The sequence below is a fragment of the Adiantum capillus-veneris genome, chromosome 5, assembly GCF_014529385.1.
Source record: "Adiantum capillus-veneris isolate H3 chromosome 5, ASM1452938v2, whole genome shotgun sequence".
Classification (NCBI taxonomy): domain Eukaryota; kingdom Viridiplantae; phylum Streptophyta; class Polypodiopsida; order Polypodiales; family Pteridaceae; genus Adiantum; species Adiantum capillus-veneris.
The window spans coordinates 161,104,680-161,113,692 of NC_140935.1; the positions used below are offsets into that span (position 1 = coordinate 161,104,680).

Genomic DNA, 9,013 nt, shown 5'->3' on the forward strand with positions numbered 1-9,013 from the left:
TTAAGTAAGTGTTACTATCTTGCTAACTTTAAAAACTCAGATCATAGGTGTACTAACTCAGGTACACTCCCTGCAGTTTGATCAAAAGTCAACTTCCACCGCACACCCACACGGAAGTGTTTCTTCTTGATCCACAAATGTCAATGATTATTAGACAGAAGAACAGTCCATCTGGCACATTTGAGAGTTGGTTTCTCCACTGTGCTATGCTGGAAGTAATTGTCATCATCTTCCATATGAGAACAACCATCACTGGAGTCTCATATGCCTTGATGTTGAGCAGCCAGTAGTGTGGGTGTTCAATTCAATAAAAGGAACCCACCCTGAAATTAGGTTGTAAGTGTTATGTATCAAATTCCTTGACATAGCAAAGAGGAAGTTTTATGAAGAAATACTTGATAGCATCAAGATAAAGCAACAATATCTTATTGAGATGTCTTCTCCATGCAGAATATGTCCTGCAAAGCTACTTTGCATTAAAACCTTTCATGACTAAGGTAACCATTTGGCAATGCATTCAGTCAGTTTTGGTTTTCTTTATACAAGACTTCTCACCATGTAGTCTTTCAAATTTGCAGAGTGCTGTGAAAAACTACACATATGATTATTTGTAAAGATATCGGGTAAGTCTAATACAACACCTGCTCACTATGTCGAACCCCAGAGAGCGTGAAGATAGGGGCTTGGACGACCACACACTTGATATAACAATACATGATGAGCCACCATGACAAACTCCTGCATCAGATACAGTGGAATCACAACGGGCCGAGGGGGTCATATCAGCCGAAGATGAAAGAGCCGAGGATGAAGAAAGGTCAAATGAGCATATGGAAGGTGCTAGTGTACAAGCAGAGGGGCTTATGGAGGAGACAATGAAAGAGCCAAGTAGGCCAGTGGAGGAGCCAAAAGAGCCCATGGATGAAACCTTGGATGAGGAAAGCAGGCCTACGGATGAGCTAAAGGATATGGTGAGGCAAGGATGGATGAGGAAAGCAGGCCAACGGATGAGCAAAAGGATATGGATGATGCAAGCCGGCCAATAGAGGCAGAGGAAAAGACCTTGGACGAAACCCTGAATGAGGCAGAAAGAGCCATGGGGTAGACCCTTGATGAATATGAGAATGATGACTACGACGATGAAGCTAAAGCAGAGGATAGTAACAACGACAACAACACTATAGAGACCTAGTATGGACCCTTGCTACCTGTAGATACGGTTGTTCCGGTGATGTCTATTCAAGTATGGAAAAATATGTTCAGCTTCTAACTACTTATATGTACTTGTTAACTTTTACATAGGTTGATTATCTTGGACATCAATGGATTGCTGCTGATGCGCATGCCTTTGGGTATTGCAGACCCTTTCGAGGATTTGCAAACATTTCGGATGGGAACTTGTCAAGTCATGGTTTGTCCAGGAACCAAAGAATTTATTCAGTTTCTTCTTTCGCGCTTTAGAGTTGCCATATGGTTTTCAATGCAAAGGCAAAACTTGACGCCACTAGTTACAATAGTTTGCGGTGTATGCGGTGCTCACACGTCAGATTTTTCCTTTTTGTATGATCAAAGAAAATGTGTTACCATCGAGGGCCACTACCACCCTAAAAAACCACACTTACCTCTTTTGTACAAACGGTTTAGCCAAATGAATGTACCCTTTGATGCAAATAATACACTACTGATTGATGATACTCCTGAAAAGGGAGAACTAAATCCACCAGGAACAACTATCTCGATCACCACCCTCTTTTGAGGGGCATACCTTTGATTTTTACCTTGAAGATATTTTGATTCCATACTTACAGAAATTGTATCTCAGTCCATTGTTCACGGATGAGTTTGTACTTTCTAATGAATTAAGATGACTCTTCTATCATGTCTTTGTCTTGCCTAACATTGAGAGAGAGAGAGAGAGAGAGAGAGAGAGAGAGAGAGAGAGAGAGAGGTGGCAATGGCTAAAGAAATGTATTTCAAGAACACTTATATTCACAGAGCACAATTGACAAATGAGCTCAAAAACTTCATGTATTGAAAGTCATTCGTATACACTTGGGTTCACAAGAATCTCTGTTACATTGACACTATTTCAACCCGACCATCCAACTCTTTGCACAAAATATCTTTTTCCCTACGTCGCATCACCTTACGGCCAGCTAGGAAAAAGGAAAAATTTGAAAGGTCCCTGTCCATTGACTCTTCAATTATGTCGTGCCGCAACTGCAGAAGACTGCATAGCTCCCTTATTGTAACCACCAACATTAGGCCTTGCTCTTTATCAATCACTTCCACATCCATAGCAGCATTATCTTCCAAACCTGCAGAAACCTGGTCCATAGGAATGTACTTACCTCTGAGCATTTGTGATCGTATATACCAAAAGGAGACTAACAGTGATTGGCTTGCAATCATGTACTTGACAACTAGAGTGTCAAGCACGACCTCGCACCGTATGTCAATCTCTTCCTTTACATTGTAGTTATGAAACAACTCTATGAACAGTGTAGGAGGACAAAAGTTTGCAATTCTAACCAGTTTGGTGGGAATAGAGCTACGTAGAGACCTCTGTATATCCTTGTAGAGCTTACTTCGCATTGCCTCCACCATTGTTTCCTCAGGAACTGGCCATTCCACAGTGTTCCAGTCGGTTGGTAGAGGCACTTTCACCAACATGCCATTCTTATTCCCTGGGCAGAGTTGGTAGAAGTGGTCATAGAAAAATATTCCTTCATCAGCTAGGCTTTTGCTTCTTCTCCCTGAATACTGTAGAGAACCAATGTGGGCATGAACAACAAGGAAGAGGCCTATTATGCACTCCACAGGCTCCCATTGCTCATAAGAAGAGGGATAAACATCTGCAAATAAACTAAGAGTATCAATAAGTCAAAATGACAAATCTAATGTAGTTGAGATGTGAAGAATAGAGCCATTTCTCATAAGAAGAGGGATAAACATTGCAAAATATATAAGAAAAGTTATAATGAGAATATCAATAAGTGAAATGACAAATCAAATACAGTTCAGATGTTAAGAATACTTACAATTGCAACGTGGTTGATGTATATCTGACACATTTCCACCGTTTGCTATCACGTCTGGATGGGTAAACACATGCTGAACAAGAACTTCCTTTACAAATCTTTTGCCGATTTTAACTTTGAAATCCAACACTCTGGCCTTCCATGCTGAGCGGTAAACATTGATAGCATTAGACCTCTTGGGTCTTCTTGGTTGCATGAGGACCCATGAACCTTTGTTTATCCTTTGTCCAACCCATTGGTTCTCTGCAGTTATTGAAGTTGATATTATAATTGAGGATATGCTACTACTTGGTTTTCTAGGCAAAGTGCAGGTGTTGGTAGTTGGTGTGAGAGACCATAAACACCTAGAGCTTCTTGGGCGAGAAGACGTGGAAGCCATAGCTCTGAGAGAAAAGCTTTAGTGGAGGGAGATTCACTTTGAAAGCATTCTAATGGAGGGAAAGTGTTTTAGAATTCCAATATCTTGTGCGGGCTTAATGGTCACCCTCCAGTACGTTAATGACCATAAGAGAATATCAGTAGTGGGACCACACACGCACCTAACAGCTCGATAAAAGCAAAGAAGTTACGATGCCACAATCCTAAATTCGTGAAATTTTTAAGGATATTTTCTTATTTTTTGAGTCTTTCCACGTACTTTCCTACGTAACGTAGCCCTCCTGCTCATTGGACGCGCTCTATTTTTCTCTGTCCTTCATATGGCCTTCCAAATGACCTTTGAAATTTCCTAATGTATGTGCTTCAACTCCCACCAATTTGGGGTCGTTAAGAGCCCATGTCAAATAGTGCTGAAGGTGGAAGGCCGCTGTGAAAGGGCACGGTGGTGGGGCCTTTCATCACCAAATTGCCTTTCCCCTACCGTATAGTAGGTGCGTGAGCCTTTATATAGAGGCCCGTGGGAACTTCTTTTCTGATTTAAGATAAAAGAGTCTGCATCATCTTATCAAGAATTAGAAGAGGGAGCGAGCGAGTCGTGAATTGCTTGATTAAAAGCAGGGCTCAGCTCAATGAACACTGATCAGTAGTAGTATTTGTTTCATTAGCAGGAGGCAGCTGCTTACTGCCTTGACGAAATGGGCACGCTCGCTGCTGCTGCCCTAGCCTCATCATCACTATCCCTCAAAAGCACAACAGGGCACATCCTCTTCTACCCCGTAGCCAGCCTCACCTTTGACAGCAAGCCCACCACCGGCCCCCATGCCAGAGCTATCTTGCAGAGCAGCCCCCTTGTTGATGCCTCTAACCCCAAGATCAATCAGAATAACCCCACAGTTACCCATAATGGCACCTTGGTGGACGAGACCACCCCCAAGCTTACCCATCATGCCAGCTCCCTCTCAAATGGAACCAATACGCAGATTCTTCAGAGCACTCATGATCAGGCGTCTCCCCTTCCTGCCATCCGTCCCCCCGCCCAGCTGAGCCTCGACGAGCTCCTTCGCCATGACTTCGAGAATGCCGGAAGCTTCCCCGAGGCCATTTGCAATGCGGCCGACACCCTTATCACTCAATTCCTCTCCCCTGCAGAGCTCCTTCCCTCTGTCGATCCTCAAGTGCAGCTAATTGGCAACTGCGCTCCCGTGGCAGAAACTCCTCCGACCCCCTGCTCTGTTGTGGGCAAGCTCCCATCTGATCTCAATGGCGCCTACTTGCGAAATGGGCCCAACGCCACTCACCTACACCGTGGGGAAGGCTACCATGTTTTTGACGGCAATGGCATGATACATTCTGTGAAGATTAAGGATGGGAAGGCGACATATTGTGCGCGTTATGTCAAAACCTCGCGCTTTCGACAGGAGGAAGCAGCAGGGCGTCCGCTGTTTCCAAAATTCTTCGGCGGTATGTCAGGCATACCGGGTGTGGCGCGCACTGCTGTGGTAGCCTTAAGAACAGTCTTTGGTTTACTGGATGTGAGCAAGGGGTGGGGGTTGTCTAACACTAGTGTGGGGTTCTTCAATGGGAAGGTGCTATCCCTTTCTGAAGATGACATCCCTTATGTAATCAAGGTCACAGAGTCCGGCGATCTTGTCACGGTTGGAAATTTCAAGCTACCAGGCACATCTAACATGTGTGCTCACCCAAAATTTGATGCATCCACAGGGGAGATGTTTGCATTCAGCTTCACACCTCCTTCGTTGCCCCCTTTCTCATTCTTCCGAGTCTCTGCAGATGGTATCAAGTCCAGGGATGTCCCTGTCCCACTCCTTGATATCCCCCTAGTCCATGACTTTGCCATAACTCGTAGATATGTCGTCTTTCCTGACAATCAGCTTGTCATTAGGCCTGTGGAGTCTGTCAGAGGGAAGAGTGCTTTGGCCGCCGATGACACGAAGACGCCGAGGTTTTGTCTTCTTCCACGGTATGCCCTGCCAGATGAGGCATCTCGAAAAGCCCAATGGTTTGAAGCACCAGGATGCAACTGTCTACATTATATAAATGCATGGGAGGAGGGTGATGAAGTGGTGATTGTCACACCGGTACTCTCTCCTCCTGAAGTCATTCTGGAGGTGCCCGCGGTGAACTTAGCATGCACACTATCAGAAATCCGGCTCAACACGATGACTGGGACGGCACAGGTGCGGACGTTATGGGTGGGGAACTCTGAGTTTGGGACACTGAATCAGAAGTATGTGGGGAGGAGATGTAGGTATGTGTACCTAGCAAATGGGTATTTTCCTCAATTCACAGGAGTGGTGAAGGTGGATCTGTGCTTTGGCGGGGGGGAGGCGGTGGTGGCGAGGAGGGAGTATGGAGAAAAGTGCATAGGAGGGGAGCCATTTTTTGTGCCGAGGAAGAGTGAGGATGTAGGGGAGCAGCTGGAAGAGGATGATGGCTACCTTCTCTGCTATGTGCATAATGAGAGGACGGGGCTTTCGGAGATGCTGGTGATGGACGCCCGCTCTGCGTCTTTGAACGTTATAGCGTCTGTCCAGCTGCCATCCCGCGTGCCTGTGGGCTTCCATGGCTGGTTTGTTAGTGAAGAGCAGCTTGCTCAACAAGCCTAACTTGTGAGCAGCTATAACTATAGTTGGTTTAACACATATGTACAGTAGATAGATCCCTTTCATTTGTCCCCAAGTTGTGATTATGGTTATATATTGTAAAAATTGTTGTATAGTAGAAGGTTTTTACATCCACCAATGCGTCCAAATTTTGGAGGTTTTGTTACCCTCCAATTTAAAATTTAGAGGTAATGAGTTTTCTACCATCAGCACCATGAGGAAGGGTGGATATATAACCATGCATTTAAAACTGCACATTGTTGTACGTTACACCCTCGAGAGGTAGCCACAAGAAGATTTAGAAATTTTCTCATGTAGGAAAAGGGAGCCTTTTTCAGTGTTTTTCATACAATGCATAACATCATGAGCTTCTGCTCAGAAGGCACGCAGACTTAGCTAGGTACGATTGGGGGCAGGGGACCACCTGCCCCCCACTGGGCCAGTGGTCCCTTGCCCCCAATCGCACCTAGCTAGGTATGCTGTGCCTCCCTCACAATGTTGAGGTAAGTTATAATGTGGGAATTATTGTGAGAATCTGTCCAAAACTTCTTGTGAGCTAGAGTGGGAACAACCTAGGATACACCCATTGAGAACGCAGCTTGTGAGCCTCGAACCCTCAACATTGGGTTCACACTTCACCAATGGAGCCACTTCTTGGGTAGTTTGGAGGTAAATTTCAAAATTTGTAGGTGGGATTACAGTGATGTGAAGTCATTTCAGGACGTTTGGCGAACACTTTCACATGACGTTACCTCTACAATGGCAAGCCTTGCACCTGCCGCGTTCAAGTGTCAGGGCTATACCCATTTTGTGTAGCTTGTCATTGGCAATGTTTTAGCACTGTCAGCTGTAGTATGTCTTGCAAGTCCATGTAAGCCCCTATACTAGTTTCTTCTCCTTTTCTTCTCCTCAACTAAGACGAGGGATAGATAGTGTAAATTAATTTTTTTTAACCAAATAAAGAAATGCCCATCTTCCGAATGTTAGTGGGCACATACTCTCCAAAAGGTCTCATATTAGGCTCTATGCCGTTTCTATTCAAAGTTCGTCAGCTATGTTATTTGCTTTATTGATCCAAAGTGTAAAACTTTCACATGGCTTTGTGTAATGTAAAGTACCTAGGGTAAAACACCCAACTTAAGGCCACCTAAGAAAGGTGATGAATTGCGACCAGTCTCATGCACTGTTTTCAGCTTGGGAGGGTGCAATCAAAAGCTGAGCGCAAGGGCTATTAGCTGTAGAAGCGATGCCGCGAACATTGAAGGTTGCAGGACACACGAGATGGAACAAAATTCCATGTGTAATAAAAAACGCCATGAATAGGGAGACGCCATGGGGCGTAAGTTGAGCCAATGAGCCACCAAGGCTTGAACTCGAGATCCAACGGCATGCATTCAATCGTCGCTTGCCCTAACCAACCCAACACCCGCTTGATTGTGTCTCAAACTTGGAGCAAAACGGCTTTATTTTAGGCTGTCCACGGGTCCCATCAAAGGGGGCCGGTTTTTTATTGGCCCCTTTACCCTATGAGTATATTATGAGCATGCTATATTGGGGATCACAGGTGGACATCAATTGATTTATACACTGCGCCTACCATGGTTGAAAGTGATGTTCTAGGCCAAAGTTCAATTATCTCTCGTCTTATTTCTTGTTTGTTCACATTCTTCATGCCAACGTTTTGTAGAAATGCCGCTATCTTCAAAATGTTAGTGGGTATACACTCTCCTATGGTCTCATATTAGGCATGGAATCTTGTTAAATGCAGGATGTATTCAAAGTGACTGTGAGGGCTTTCAAGAAGTTCATCAACTATGTTATTTTCTTTGATGTATCAAATGACATTATGAGATCATGTATAATAAGATCCAAAGTGTGAGACTTTCACATGGTTTTCTATACTATAAAGTGCATAAAATGAAAGAACGCATTGTGAGCATGCTATGTTGGGGATTACATGTGGACACCAAGTTAGCTCTACACTATGCTTAGCATGGTCCAAAGTGATGTTCTTGGCCATTATTCAATTCTCTTATTTATTATTTCTTGCTTTTTCACGTACTCATTACACTTCATGCCAACGTTATGTAAATGGAAAGTGCTCTTATTAAGTAAGCATTTGATTCGATAGTATATTATGCTCATGGTCTTGATGCTGCTATATTGAGCATCAGGGTTGTGCATAATTATTGTACAAGAGTCATCACACTAAATGCCAACCTTGCAATCAAATCTCATCTCAATTTATCATTTGAGTGTGTTACCATGGTGCATGATAACTAACAGTGTGGGGACCAAGCCACTTCGGCTTCCCTTGGCCCCATTTAGGTCACGAAAGTTAGCAAGAGGGGCATCACAATCCTCAACTCATCTCACTCGTTAAAGCTGTAAGAGAAACCCATTGCACGTCCTTCTTAGACGTATTTGTTGTAGATGTTGAAGAGGGGTAGGTTGCTTAGATAGCTTGCTAGGAGAATCCCCATGTGCTTAAGTGGAAGGGAGGAAGTTGGTGGGCCCTTGGTAGGATCCTTGCTAGAACAATTTTTATGAGTAGACCTTGCATCACACAATAGAAAGAGCACTTGGCATGCACTTGTAGCACAAGTGTTAGGCCAAGGGTCCACTCCCTATTGACATAGTAATAGATCTACATGGTAGGGTTTTGTTTGGCACATGTTGTTAGACACAAGGTGTGAAACATGGTCTAGGAACTCATGGAGTTTGATTTAGCTAGTGTGAAGAAAGGCTTACAAGGTTCCCTCTCATTCATGTCGCTAAATGTTTCCCATTATCTCCACATGCAAGTTCATCTCGTTCTTGATAAATATCCTATTTTCTAACATCTTTAGGTGAGACATATTCCACATATGGAGAATATGAGTCTCTAGGGCTGACTCTTGCATCTTTTATTCAATATTGTGTCATGACAAAGTCCTTAAGTGTTGGTCAAATCCGTATATTAGACTTTTG

At 43.9% G+C, this 9,013-nt stretch overlaps 1 pseudogene; it reads left to right on the forward strand.

Annotated features, from left to right (window-relative positions):
- The first annotated feature begins 4,006 nt into the window (after nt 1–4,006).
- On the forward strand, nt 4,007–6,178 carry LOC147458440 (zeaxanthin 7,8(7',8')-cleavage dioxygenase, chromoplastic pseudogene; annotated as a pseudogene).
- The last annotated feature ends 2,835 nt before the right edge of the window (nt 6,179–9,013 follow it).